Here is a 14,864-nt window from a genome sequence, read left to right on the forward strand (position 1 = left end):
TAGGATAATGAAAGTAGAATATATTATAAATATTATACTAACACACATCTACATACATTTTTATGTAAATTGAACGACAAATAAACTGTTTATAAACAAATAACCAAACATAGGAGGGGCAGAAAGTGTTCGTGCATCTACTTTAATGGTCAATTGTGCAGCCTATCAGGTGAATTACTTGGCGCAATCTCTCCTCATAGCCCTACATGATCGTTTGACAGCACTCGACTGGTATTTTCTTCCATTCTTCTTTACAGAAGGCCTCCAACTCTTGCAAGTTTTTCGGATGACGCTGATAAACCCTGGTCTTCAACTCATGCTAAACGTTTTCAATTGGGTTGAAATCGGTCAACCACGTACCACGAAACCCTGCCGTTGCTGCAATGTCCTTGTTTGACATTGTAGTGCGTCCCCTCGTAGGGCTTCATGGTGGATGGGGTCAGTGGGCAACAAAGTTTCCCTTTTTTATTGTGGATCCTCCAAATAAACTTAAATAAAATAGTGAAAACACAATCCATAGGTAAACGACCACGTCTTCAAATTTCTAAGCAGCAATTTTCAACATCTGTACCACCTGTGGTACCTCATTTTCTTATCCTACATTCTCTTTCAGACAAATATTTAGAACAAATGTCCCCTTTTTATTCTGGAGGGACGTGCTGGCTCTCTAAAGTCAGTAAAGAAGCTTCGATCTGATGACATTGGTGGACACATCCACATCTCATCACAGTGAACTTCTCTTGAATTCAAAGGCAATTGGGGATATATACCTCATGCTACTTTGAATTCATAACGAGGAGTTATTGTTGAGAGGGATTTGAAAACATTCCAGAATCATAGATTCTCGCTGGTTTCTCTACTCAAGAAGTGTCTGCAGTGAGGTGTATCTCCACTCGCAAAGATGGAATTACGATGCCGAACATTATTCTCGTTCTGACATTTACATCACCACATTCACCTGCCACCGTCAAGGCAGGTTATCTTAATTGCAGGGTATGGCTGTACATTCCAAACGCTCTGATGTTTCCAGTTTCAGAGTTTCAGTCATTCGAAGACGTCATGTCATGGTTCGACGTGTGTTCATTGTGGTGGCAAGGATCATGATGCCTATGAGTGTGAAACTGACCCTCATTGCGTTAATTGCAATGGCTTTCACCCATCCTACTTTTTTCTTGCCCTAAATGGTTGGAAGAAAAAGAGGTGCAGCATTTAAAAACGATTCATAACATTACTTATCCTGAGGCTCAAAAAATTGCTGTGCACCATCTCATCTCGGACGTATGCTGCTGCACTTCGTTCTACAATTACGGTGGGAGTGCAGACAGATCTCTGTACCTCCAAAAGAACCGTTCTAAAAACAAATGAGAAGCCCTTTGACCTTCATGGTTAAAAAAGTTGATGACTCAACTTCAACACCCATCTATGCTTCTTACATACATTCCAACAACCCCCAAGATCCTCATCTTTTGGTTCTGGGGACAGGCATTTTTTCGGATACATCTTCTTTCACCCAAGATGCAAAACAATCATTCATTCACGTCCTCAGTCTTGAATCCCCTTTCAACAGCAACGATCTGCCCAATCAAACCAGGGCAGGAACCATGGAGGTCAATAGACTTCCCTCGATTAAGGAAAGTAAGGAAAAAATACGTGGTCGTAAACATAAGTGTTCTCCACGCCTACAAGTAAATAAAAACGGTCACCTTGATACAGTGGAACTGTCGAAGTTTACATCCTAATCTGAATGGCATCAAAAGACTGATTGCTTCATACCATCCTATATGTCTTTCCTTACAGGAAACATTTATGAAACCTGCTGATATAGTCACCTTTCGGCGGTTTTCTTTCTACAGAAATGACTGATTGTGTAATGGACGAGTGAATGGAGGGGTGACACTGTTGGTTGATCAACATGTGCCCACCCTTGGAGGCCATAGCCATCCATGTTTCCTTGGGTCATACCATCACTGTTTGTTCTCTCTACCTGCCATCTGGAGAGACATGATCAATCAGAGTTTGATGCTCTCATTGAACAGTTGCCATCTCCCTTTTTAATCCTGGGTAACTTTAATGGACATCATCCCCTATGGTGAAGTTCTGATATTGATATGAGGGGTCGCTCTGTAGAGCGTATGCTCTCTGATCACAATTGTCTCTTTTCAATACTGGTTATTCTACTTATTTTCATGCACCTAGTCAGTTCTTTACTGCTATTGATCTGTTAGTTTGCTCCCATTTATTATTCTGCCATTTTTCATGGAGGGTTGACAATAATCCACGAGGCAGTGATCATTTTCCTATAATTTTGAGAGAAACTGCCACCCAATTCACATGCCCCAATGGAAGCTGGATCAGGCAGACTGGTCCACTTTCACTGCTTTCGCAAAACTTGATCCTGCCATTGTCTGCCAGCCATCAATAGACGACTGTGTGGCAGCAGTAACTGACTGTATTATACAAGCAGCTGCTCGATGTATTTCTAAAACCCCGACACGTTTTTCAATAAATCCTCGTCCGTGGTAGAATCCTGCCTGCCACATGGCACGGAAGGCTCAAAAACGGGCTTGAGATACTTTCCGTAGATATCCCACATTCTCGAACCGCATCACTTTTCAGCAGGCCCGTGCACATGCTCGATGGGTACGACGTCAAAGCCAGAAGGAATCTTGGATTAAGTTTACAATGGGCATATTTTCTACCACCAGTTCCAAAGTCATATGAGACTAGATTCAAAAAGTCAGTAGGCAATATAATTCTGTTTCCCTCGATCTGGCTCTCTGATGGCCAGGAAATAGATGATACCCAGAGCATCGCCGATACTCTAGGTGAAAGCTTTTGCTGGGTATCTAGCACTTCTGCTTTTTCCTCCACCTTCTTAGCGATCAAGACTCGAGCAGAGCGATCACCTCTTTCCTTTTGAGCTGATTGTCTCTATAACTATAATCATCCCTTTATACTGGTGGAACTCAAACTAACCTTTCATAGGTCTAGCAGTACATCAGTTGGGCCTGATGATGTACACTATGACATGCTGCGCCATCTATCTCCTACCTCTCTTGCTATTGTCCTACCTTTCTCTAAGCCTGGGAAGGATTCCAAGATTTCTTCAAACTGCCATCCAATTAATTTGACGAGTTGTCTCTGTAAAACAGAGAGGATGGTTAATGCTCATCTCGTTTGGTTCCTTGAATCAAACAACCTCCTCTCGCTTATTCAGTGTGGATTTTGACAACAACCCTCCACCATAGACCACCTGAATCAACTTGAAACGTCAACCAGAGAAGCATTTTCCAAAGGACAACATCTTGTATCAATATTCTTTGATATTGAGAAGGCTTATGATACAACATGGAGGTATGGCATTTTGCAAGACCTCCATTTATATGGGTTACGTGACCATTTGCCCATTATTATTAATTTTTTTTAATGGGCAGGAGATTCAAAGTTCGTGTGGGTTCAACACTTTCCCGTTCTTTCTACAGGAACCTGGAGTCCTTCAGGGCTGTGTTTTAAGTGTCACACGTTTCAGTATAAAAATTAATAACATCACTGAACAACTCCCTCTCACTGTTGCAAACGGGCTCTATTTCGACGACTTTCACATCTCACATCAATCGTCGAACATGAGGTATATTGAGCAGCAGCTACAGACTGCTCTAAATCGTTTACGGAAGTGGACCACAGCAGACGGCTTTAATTTCTCTCTCTCATAAACGGGGTATTTACCCTGATCCTGAACTCCGTATCAGTGAAGTTGTGCTGCCTGTGGTCCATGAGGCAAAGTTCTTTGAGCTTATCTTTGACCGTAAACTGATCTTTATACCACACATCAAGCAGCTACGGGTCAAATGTACAAGAGCACTGAACATCCTCTGTGTCCTCTCTTCTACCACTTGGGGAATGAATCGACGTTCTATGCTAAAGATATATCGTGGTCTTATTCGATCGAAACTCGACTGCGAATCACTGGTCTATGACTCTGCCAGGACCTTAGCCTTAAAGATGCTGGATCCCATTCATCATCAAGAACTTTATCTTTGCACTGGTGCTTTCCACACTTCCCCAGTTCAAAGCTTATACATAGAGTCTCATGGATCTTCTTTGCACCTCCACAGTTTGCAACTATCTTTACTATATGCTTCGAAACTTCGTTCCTTACCAAAGGTATTACTTTACATTTTTAAATTTGCCATAACGTCAAATAACTGGGAACCAAGAGTGGAAGGGGCAACTTCAGATGACTGACGGTGGTTTATGTACTTACCTGTTAGTCTTCCTGGCGGGTTATGATAATTACAATTATACCACAGAAAGTCCTTTATGACGTCTATTACTGTAGTTTTTCTCTTAACGTTGTAGACTAGATGTAAACATTGGTTTTATGCTATTTATGTGTTTTTTTTAATTTGTTTTGTTTTACCTTAATTCTATTTTATGAATTTTACTGCATTTACTTTAATTTTACCTTTTTACCGCATGTTTGGCGCAGATAGCCTAGCTGCTTTGTGCCATAAAACACTAAATGAACCAACCAACCACCACCGTTCCTTCCAGTGACTGCTCAGGTCCACTTTCTTCGGCCCCGGTTTTCTGGCATATCCTTGGGTCCGTCTTCTTTAGCTCCCAGATTCAGAGCAATTATTCATTCACTCCTTAAGTCGTTTAAAACCACGTCAACTAACAGCGACTTGCCCACTTATGTTTCTTCCCCTGCCTTTTTGCTCATCAAGTTTTGGGCAGAGCGATTGTTTCTTTCCTTTCAAGCCGATCGTATCAACGACTATATTCGCCCCTTTACACTTGTAAAATTCAAACATACTTTGCATCAGTCTGTCAATACACTGGTCGGGCCTGATGATGTTCACTACGAGATGCTGGACCATTTCACTCATGCCTATCTTGCTTATTTTATGCTTGTTTTTTTTAACCAGATCTTGCAGGATAAGGTTTTTCCTGATTCTTAGCACCAAGCTATTGTCCTCTCTTTCTCTATGCTTGAGAAGGATTTCAAGATTCATTGTAATTATCTTCCAATTGTTTTGACTAGCTGTCTTTATAAGGGGTTAAAGAGGATGATTAATGATTGTCTTGGTTGGTACCTTGAATCAAGTAACCTTCTCTCGCCCTTCCAGTGTGGGTTCCATTGACAGCACTCTACTATGGGCCTGATGCAACTTGATACTTCGGTCACAGAAGCCTTTCTAAGGAGAGAATATCTTGTTTCCGTGGTCTTTGATATTAAGAATATTTACACAACTGTGTGGAGGTACGACGTTTTGCGTGACCTCCGTTCATATGAGTTGAGTGGCTGTTTACCCTTTTTATTTAGAATTATTTAATGGATAGGCGATTCCAAGTCAATGTGGGTTCGACTCTTTGCCATTCTTTTCCACAGTAACGTGGGTTTCCTAAAGGCTGTATCACGCTTTACCGAGGGTCGCGGGTTCGAATCCCCGTCCCACCAAACATGCTCGCCCTTTCAGCCGTGGGGGTGTTATAATGTGACAGTAAATCCCAATGTTCGTTGGTAAAAGAGTAGTCCAAGAGTTGGAGGTGGGTGGTGATGACTAGCTGCTTTTCTCTTGTCTTACACTGCTAAATTGGGGGCGGCTAGCTCTCTGTGTAGCTTTGTGGAAATTCAAAATAAACCAAACCATCTTAGTTTGATATATGATTTTACAACATTTGTACTTTTTACTTCTTAATCCGTCAAAGCCCATTTCATCGTTTGGAAACGCACTAGGATTAGCATTTTGCAATTCCAAAACTTTTTATTTTTTAAAGTCAATGAATTTTCAAGGTATTAGATTCATAAACATTCTTCGATGAGTGTTATTCCACGAGATGTGAAAAGAAAAACTTGGTTAAATGATGATAAATAATAAATTGACACGCCCGAAAGAAAACGTTTTCATTTAGACGTATCAATTTATTCTTTATCATTATTTATCTAGGTTGATAAACATACCAGCGTAGTAAAAATCCAAATAACGTTTTAGAGTAACGAACATGGAATTTTAAACAAATTTCACAGTTATGTTTTCGCGTGTTGTTTGAAAATTTGTTGGTACATACTTTCAGTTCCAGTGCTGGAATCTTTACCAGCCACACTTGGACTGACTAAGCCTAACTCAATATGTCAGTCAGTATAACAAACTTAAAAGATGACAAGTGGTGCAATATAAATCAGGCGTTATCAAAGATACTCAGCAGAAAGTTCTCCAGAGCAGAATATTCCGTATCCGGATTGAGCCACCACTACCTATCTGTATATATATTGAGTATTTTACTTTCATTGCAAACAGTACATTTAAAGAATGAAATAATAATTATTTGTAAATTTAACAATTTCGTGTATTTGCTATGACTCTCCCTAAAACTTCTGCTGTTTTCTGTGAATCCCTGATGTAAATAATTAAAAAAAATTCATAGTCATTGAATTTTCTAAAAGATGAATGTTATAACGGCAAGATATTTTCAAAACAGTAAACTCTTCCTAAATTAAGGCATAAGTTGTCATTATTATTGCAATTTTTTTTATCGTTCACTAAATATATGTAAATTACTCCTTGGATAGTTTAGAACCTTTTTGACATTGAACATTAAGTTTCTATTTATTCAATGCAAGATATTAGTCCATCTGACCAAACCTAATTGCACTTTGGATCTTATGAATTTGGAAATGTGTTGAAAATTAAAACCATACGCTGGGCATTAAAATCATCAGCGAGGACATTAATTAGACCTAAAAAATACAGGCTACTATATCCACTGCTAGTTAACTTCATCATGGTTTATGTCATGTTCATTACAATCAAGAATACAGACATCTGCTGATCGCATGGTGCCATGGACATTAAACGTAGGGTTAAGAACAATGGTAAACTATTGTATGGAACAATGAAGCCTACTACTAGCTTTTTACTTTAGGTGTATAAACCAGGGTTTTATGGCAACTTGTAAAATACTTTGGATACAATTTTTTATTTCGGCTATGAGGAGTGGAGAAGTGTTCAGTTGGATTGAATTTGGTACACTGGTAATAGTTAAGGATACCAAGTTCATTGTTTTACTGTTTGTTATAGGCAAGACTGATTAAATGTTGTAAAAAACAATCGTTTTCGTTGTGATTAGTGATCGTGCCATACTATATTCTGTGTTAACTGGTTTAAGACAAGGTTCAGTGTGTATTTTGGCCATTCCAGATTTCCAACATGAATGCAATTAAATCATTTTAGAACACTTTTTAAGGGATAAATAATAAAATCTCTGCATTTAGATGATGAGTGATGATTTATAATATACAATTACCTGAAGCTAACAATTTCAGTGTAAAGCTACACAATGTGCTATCTGTGTATTGACCACCACAAGCTATCGAATCCTGGATTTTTTGTTTGTAAATCCGTAAGCACTGTTGAATCACTCGGATCTGGTGGGTCGTGGCAAGTATTAGCAACATGGTTCAACTAACAGTAATGAAGCCAGAGCTACAAAACACAACATCCTAGTACTTTTGAGTGCATAGTGTACAAGTACAGATGAAACCATAATCTGAAAACTTTGTATACTATATGGTAAGTAAAAAAAGATTTTTGTCAATGCACTTTCCAAAAAACTAACGATAGTGATTTAAAGTATAAATATTTTCTGCGAATACTGTTTCATAAAAGAATATGAATTTTTGAAAGTTCTACATGAACCGCCAATGCACTTTCCAAAAAAAACACTAACGACAACGAGTTAAATTATAAATATTTTACTGTGAATACTGTTTCATAAAAGAAAATGGATTTTTGAAAATACTGCATAAGGATTTCCCAAGAAAGTTGGTTTGAATATGAATCATGTTTTATTATCTTGGAGCAAAGCTGAAACTTAAGACTTGTACGGTACTTTTTATAAGTAAAACCTTAACTCCGTCTAAACTAATGAATATATCGGACATTTAAATTACCAAAATAAATTGCTGAACATCACGAGAAATATGCTGAAAACATTCTGTTTACGAAAATGAAAGTATACGTTTCTGTGTAATGTGTACCTTTTTTTATATGTGTTGACTATATAAGCTGGCGGAACAGCTAATCTAATTTTTGGTTCTTTGTAAAATTATTTAAAACACTAAAGACGTGTATTATTAGTTTGATACTTCTGTAATATACAATTTAATTTATGTACATACTAGCTGGAGTAACCATCGGTTGAACAGGTGAAATAAAAACTCGTTTGTAACAAAGGATAGAAAATTGCGCTTCTATTTTTATTTCTTAACATAATAAATTAAAAGTGCAGTGAAAATGCATAAAGGTACCAGTACTAAAAGGAAAGACATTCTGTTCAAGAATTTTTTCAATGTGTTATTAGATGGAGGTCTAGCACCCTCGTGACTCAGTTTATATCACTGTGTCAAGTTTTGTGCTGACCGATCAAGAAATGTATAATATTTGTTTTTTGTTGTTGTTGTTTTTTTTTAATTTCGCGCAAAGCTACTCGACGAGGGCTATCGGCGCTAGCCGTCCCTAATTAAGCAGTGTAAGACTACAGGGAAGGCAGCTAGTCATCACCAACCACCGCCAACGTTTGGGCTACTCTTTTGCCAACGAATATTGAAATTGACTGTCAATTTATAACGCCCCTACGACTGAAAAGGCGAGCCTGTTTGGTACGACGGGGATGCGAACCAGCGATCCTCAGATTACGAGTCGCACACCTTAACCCATCTGATCATGCCGGGCCTGAAATGTATAAGAAACACACACATACACAATTGACATTTATTTACATAAAATAATGAGTGGGGTACATATACCCATTCCTTCACGATATAGCACACCAATTACATTTTTCTAAACCATACCTCTTCTGTAGAACTATAATAAAAATATATACACATTTTTATTAAAAGGTTAGAGTAAAACCACCTTTAAATTCCAGATAATTATAAAATAACCTTTTATTTGAACCATTTAATCTCACGGATTATCGCTGTTCCCAATATATTTTACACATACGTGATTTTATCCAGTTTTATTAGCTCTGCATAATAATAATATAGAAATGAGTAAAAATATCAAAGTAAATATGTAAACCATACAGAGATAAATTGTGTAAAACAATATATCGCTAATTTAAGTTATTGCTGAAAAAAACCTACCGCAGATTTTAGTGTTGTTGTTGTTTTGAATTAAGCACAAAGCTGAACAATGGACCATCTGTGCTCTGCCCACCACAGGTATCGAAACCCGGTTTTTTAGCGTTGTAAGTCCGCAGACATGCTGCTGAGCCACTGGGGGGCGATTTTAGTGTAATGAGCTATTGTTGATGACATTTGACAGGTATTTTGTTTTAAGTAAAACTTAAACGTCTATATTGTATTGAATATCTACTAAAAAAGATAGTAATTATAGGGATTTTTATTCATGATTTATTTAAAACGGGCGTAATGTTTTGGCTTCAGAACTTTTTGTATTTTATTCAAATTTTATTGATAAACTACAGAACTAGTGTTGACTGAGTGCAAGATCGTATTAGTTTCGGAGATAGAAGTTCCACAACACAATAAGCCTGATATTGTTTAGTGACTTGTGACTGTAAAAACATGTTTTTCGTACCAGGAATGAAATGTAACTTTCATAAATAATTGTTTCAGAAATTGAGAATTATTCAGATACTTATTGCAAGTAACAACTGTTTTAATGGACTTCTAAGTTGGAATCTCTAATTATCAATTTATGACTTGTTTTCGTTAAAAAATTTAACTATACGACCCTGCTAAAGAACCCAGTTTATAGTATGCTTTATAACAAAGCCTGGTATGGCCAAGTGTGTTAAGGCGTTCGACTCGTAATCTGAGGATTGATGGTTCGTATCCCCGTCGCACCAAACATGCTCGCCCTTTCAGCTGTGGAGGCGTTACTATTCGTTAGTAAAAGAGTAGCCCAACAGTTGGCGGTGGGGGGTGATGACAAGCTGCCTTCCCTCTAGTCTCATAGTACTAAATTATGGATGACTAACGCAGATAGACCTCGTGTAACTTTGCGCGAAATTAAGAAAACAAATAAAACGTCATAACAATTGCTAAAGAAAAAATAAAATGAAATTAACAGTAATATAAACACTGTTTATATAGTCGAAGAAAAGAATAAGATAGTGTTGTTAATTGTCTTCTTTGTTTTGAATTTCACGAAATGCTAATGAGGGCTCTCTTCGCTATCCGTCAATAATTTAGCAGTAGTTAACTAAAGGAAAGGGAGTCAAACTACCCATTACCAACTCATGGACTACTCTTTTATCAACGAATAGTGGGATTAATCGTCAATTTATAACGGTTCCACGCGTAAAAGGAAAACTATGGTTGATGTTATGAGATTCGAACCTGTGATCCTTAATTTGCGCGTTGAGCTTCTTCATCACCATGTCAAGCCAGGCCATTTGAGTTCTTACAAATGAAAGTAGTACGGAATGCAATATGGACATTTGTTTTTATTATTTAAAGTTATAATACAGTTATAAAGAATATTATAAAATTCATGTTATCGTTATTACAATGTGGTCATACTAAATTACGTTTTAAAAAATGAATTTATTATCCTACCATTGTACAAATTATTTATTTATAAAAGACAAAATATACTCTGTAAATATATTCAAGAGTAGGAGAGATAAAATCAGTGTGAGAAACAAGAGCTGAAGTACATGGAAACGCAAAACTTCCTAAAGTAAACAATGAAATATTTATAAAAAAAATATTTGTATCAAGTACCAAAATTATATAATAATAATTCAAATGAAATGAGATCACTGTTCAGTATAAAAAAAATAGCATTAGAGGAATCGATAGCCAATATATAAACACTAAAATGTCTTATTTAAATTTTTGTTAAGGAAGTATTAACGACATGCCCAGCTTGACCAAGCTGTTAGATAGCTCCCCTCGTAATCTGAGGGTCGTGAGTTCGAGTCACCGTCAAACCAAACATGCTTTCTCTTTACGCGTTGAAGAGTTATAATGTGACGGTTAATCCCACTATTCCTATTCCTTGATAAAATAGTAGCCCAAGAGTTGGCGGTGGGTGGTGATGGCCTTTCCTCTAGTCTTAAACTGTTCAATTAGGGACGGTTAACGTAGACAGCCCTCATGTACGTTTGCGCGAAATTCGAAAATCAAACAAACAATATTAATGACTTATTTATTGTTCAATACTATATTTATTCGGGATCCACACTCTAGAAACCTTGGGGATCTTTTATTTTATATAAGATTTGTGTATATATTATTGTGTGTATTTTTAATTAAATTGGAAAACTGAAAACATTATTGCTAACTGTTGGCACATGCTTTTGATGAGTATTTTAACAAAATCATGAGTCTGTCAAATGAGCACATATATACTCTTCAAAAAAAGAAACGCAAAAGGCAAAATTTGAGACATATTGTTAACAAGTTTATTCCGGGTAATTCTGTATGACATGTTTGAAACTTTGCACATTCACTGCTGAACATCCAAAGTCTGCAAAGGCAAAGTCCACGCTCACTAGTTGACGTTTAACGTCACTCAACATCAATAACGAGTATGCCCCCCGTGAGCATCAATAACTGCTCGACATTTCCTGCCCATGGAAGCGATGAGATGACGAATCACATCCTGTGGAATGGCTGTCCACTCAGCCTGCAAAGCTGCTGCAAGCTGAGGTAGAGTCTGCGATTGAGGTTGTCGCCGTCGCAGACGTCGGTCCAAATCGTCCCAAAGATGTTCGATGGGGCTTAAATCTGGTGATCTGGAGGGCCAGGGAAGAACGTTAATGTTGGTGGTGTCTCAAGAAGACAGTGGTAGTCGGGCTGTGTGAGGACGGGCGTTGTCATGTTGAAAAACGTCGTTGACGTTCACCATGATGGGTTGCACATGGGGCCTAAGAATCTCGTAGACGGTTGTGTACGGTCTGATCGTAAATCCTACGCAGCCCTGGTATGGTTGAGGCAGTAGACGTCGCAGTGGTGGTCCTATCCCGTAGGTGACGTAACCGGATGTAGCGATCTTGTGCGAGCGTGGTCACACGAGGTCTGCCAGATCGTGGACGGTCACGAGTTGATACATGTTGTTGGTGACGATTTCATAGGCTTGTGATGGTGCTTGGGTGGACATTCACAGCTCTGGCAACATCTGATCGATATTTGCCTGCTTCCAAGCGACCAATGGCGTTGTTGCGTTGTGCTTCAGTCAGTCTTGGCGTAACTGTATTGCGTGTCGGTGGCTTAACACTGAGCAATGGAAACCGAGAACCCGTCACTTTTATAGGGATTTTGCACATGTTGCATTTGCAGAACATGCAGATCTCTCAAACAAATTTATTGGACACGAATGCGTTTTGGCGAAAAATCCGATGTTTTCCTCCGTTTTCAAAGTGCACAACTTTTATTGTCATTTTGGTCTGACAATCAGTGCCTTAACACGTGTAACATCACATACTCTGAGCTTGTAACGTTATTACATATATTTCTCTTTAAAATAACAAAAATATTCCTTTTGCGTTTCTTGTTTTGAAGAGTATATATAACTTTAGAAAAGAGAAACTTATGTGATAAGTATAAGAAAATAAAACCTATAACGTTTCTGTCATGAAAGATTTTATTGGCACCATTGTGTTTCCAGCCAAAAGTACAAATGAAACATGAACATCAAAAAACAAGAATGCTAATTACGCTAAACATAGTTTGCCAAAGCGGAAATGGTTAACCAAATAAAAAGATTAGGCCTTTATGTTTTATTTTTTTCACTGAACTTCACATTTTGACGAGGAAAATAAATTTGTAAATAAACAAATATGTAATTCAATTTCGAATAACAAGAATACAGGAAGTAAAAATTAATCGAACCAAGAATCATGAAGCGGATAACGTGTCCAAAAGTGAATCCAAGAGTTCACTATTCGTATTCCTTTGCCGCAAAAATTGCGCTACGTACTTTGAGGCCGTTGATGCGTTACAAACGTGATGATCAAATTCCACTGTTCGACTAGAGTAGCCCCAGAGTTGGTGATGGGAGCTTTTGATTAGTTCTAACCTGTCAATTAAAAGTTTGGGACAGCTAGCACAAATTGTTTTTGTGTAGATTTGTGCGGATATTGCAGACAAACAATGAAACAAACAAAATACGAATAAAACACAAGTTTTATTCTTTGATGTAGTTTTATTTATTTTGTAAAATCAATTATTGGCTTCTTTAGTCATATGCTTGCCTTTCAGCTTCCCTTTCCGTATTTTCATTTTCGGGTTTCATTATATCAGTATGTATTGACTAAGTCTTGGTATAGTCGGTAATCAATACATCCGAATTGGTTTGAACTGACAAAGCTTTTCCAGCGCTACATGTAGATATAAAGCCGATGCCGAAACGACAGTTACATGTATTTCTAATAAAAATATTAATGGAGGGTGTCAGTGTATTTTTTGTTTGTTTAGACGATTGGATGTAAATAATGATTTTATGGCAGTTAGGTGAAAAGGAGTCAAGCCACAATGTTATTTTTTTTTTGCTTGTTTTTATCAAACAGTTTTAAGAATTTTTCCATATTTTAGAAAAATTGGCCGTAACTGTTTTTGCAAGGAAAGTGATCGACACTTTGTATTCCTATACATTACTGCTTTGATAAATATTGTTATAATAAAATACATTAGTTACTACGTAAAATCTAGCATTAGATTTATCGCATAGAGTGAAAATTCACCATCCAAACAAAGTAACCTGAAAGTTGATAGACGCAAATCCCGCGGTTTGTATTGCCATCTGCTGGGGAGAGAGTAAAAACCAACTACTGAAGAATTTGTGAGAAAAGACGTGGTACGAAATTCACTATAGATCATTCAAGTTTACTAATAAGCATTATAAAATACAAAGTATTTAATTAAAATAAAATTATTCACATCACATAAATTATTTAAACTGATGTAGATATTGGAAGATCCTTCAATAACAACTATTCAATGAGTTTACTCCTACAAATGCGTGACTTTATTCTATGAAAAAGTTACATATGAAATATGGCGTTTACATAAAGCAACCCAATTATCACATATTTTTTAAAGTATACTTATTCACTACTGATTTCAAAATAAAAGATATATTTTAGCGTTCTTCCCTAATTCTTCGATCATAAAACATAGGTACTCGACTAAATATTTTCAGCAGTTGCTGTATTAATGATCATATTTTGAATTGATAAGCGTTACAGATGGTTACAAAAACACTGGTTAGTGTTCACTGATAATTTGAATAAATTAATAAAAATTTTCAGGCACAATCGATCCTATATACTTGTGTTGTGAATGTAGATGTGTGCGTTTTTTTCGATATTTGCGCAAAGTTCTTATTGAACTAACTACCTTTAATTACAGTCGCTTTCTATTACTGAATCGTTGTGGAAAATATTAATAATTCAGTTTCATTGCTGATCATACGTTTCTCAATTTCGCACAAATTTTTCTTTTTAAATTTCCAGTATGGTTTTGATCAAAATATATCTCTATACTTACGTTTTTCACTTATTTTCTTCTGGAAAAGTTAATTCGGATTTATTTGTTATTATATTCAAATTATTTGACTTTTACTGTACACAAACCATATACAGGTCCATATAAGAAAGGTCCAGCATAATCAGGTGGTTAAGGAGTTCGACTTGTAATCTGAGGATCACGGGTTTGAATCCTCGTTACAACAAACATGGTCGCCTTTGCAGCTATGGGAGCGTTATAATGTGACGGTAAATCCCACTATTCGTTGATGAAAGAGTAGTCCAAGCATTGGTGGTGGGTGGTGATGACTAGCTGCCTTCCCAATAGTCTTAGACTGCTAAATTATGGACGG

The sequence above is a fragment of the Tachypleus tridentatus genome, chromosome 2 (genome assembly GCF_004210375.1).
Source record: "Tachypleus tridentatus isolate NWPU-2018 chromosome 2, ASM421037v1, whole genome shotgun sequence".
Lineage (NCBI taxonomy): Eukaryota > Metazoa > Arthropoda > Merostomata > Xiphosura > Limulidae > Tachypleus > Tachypleus tridentatus.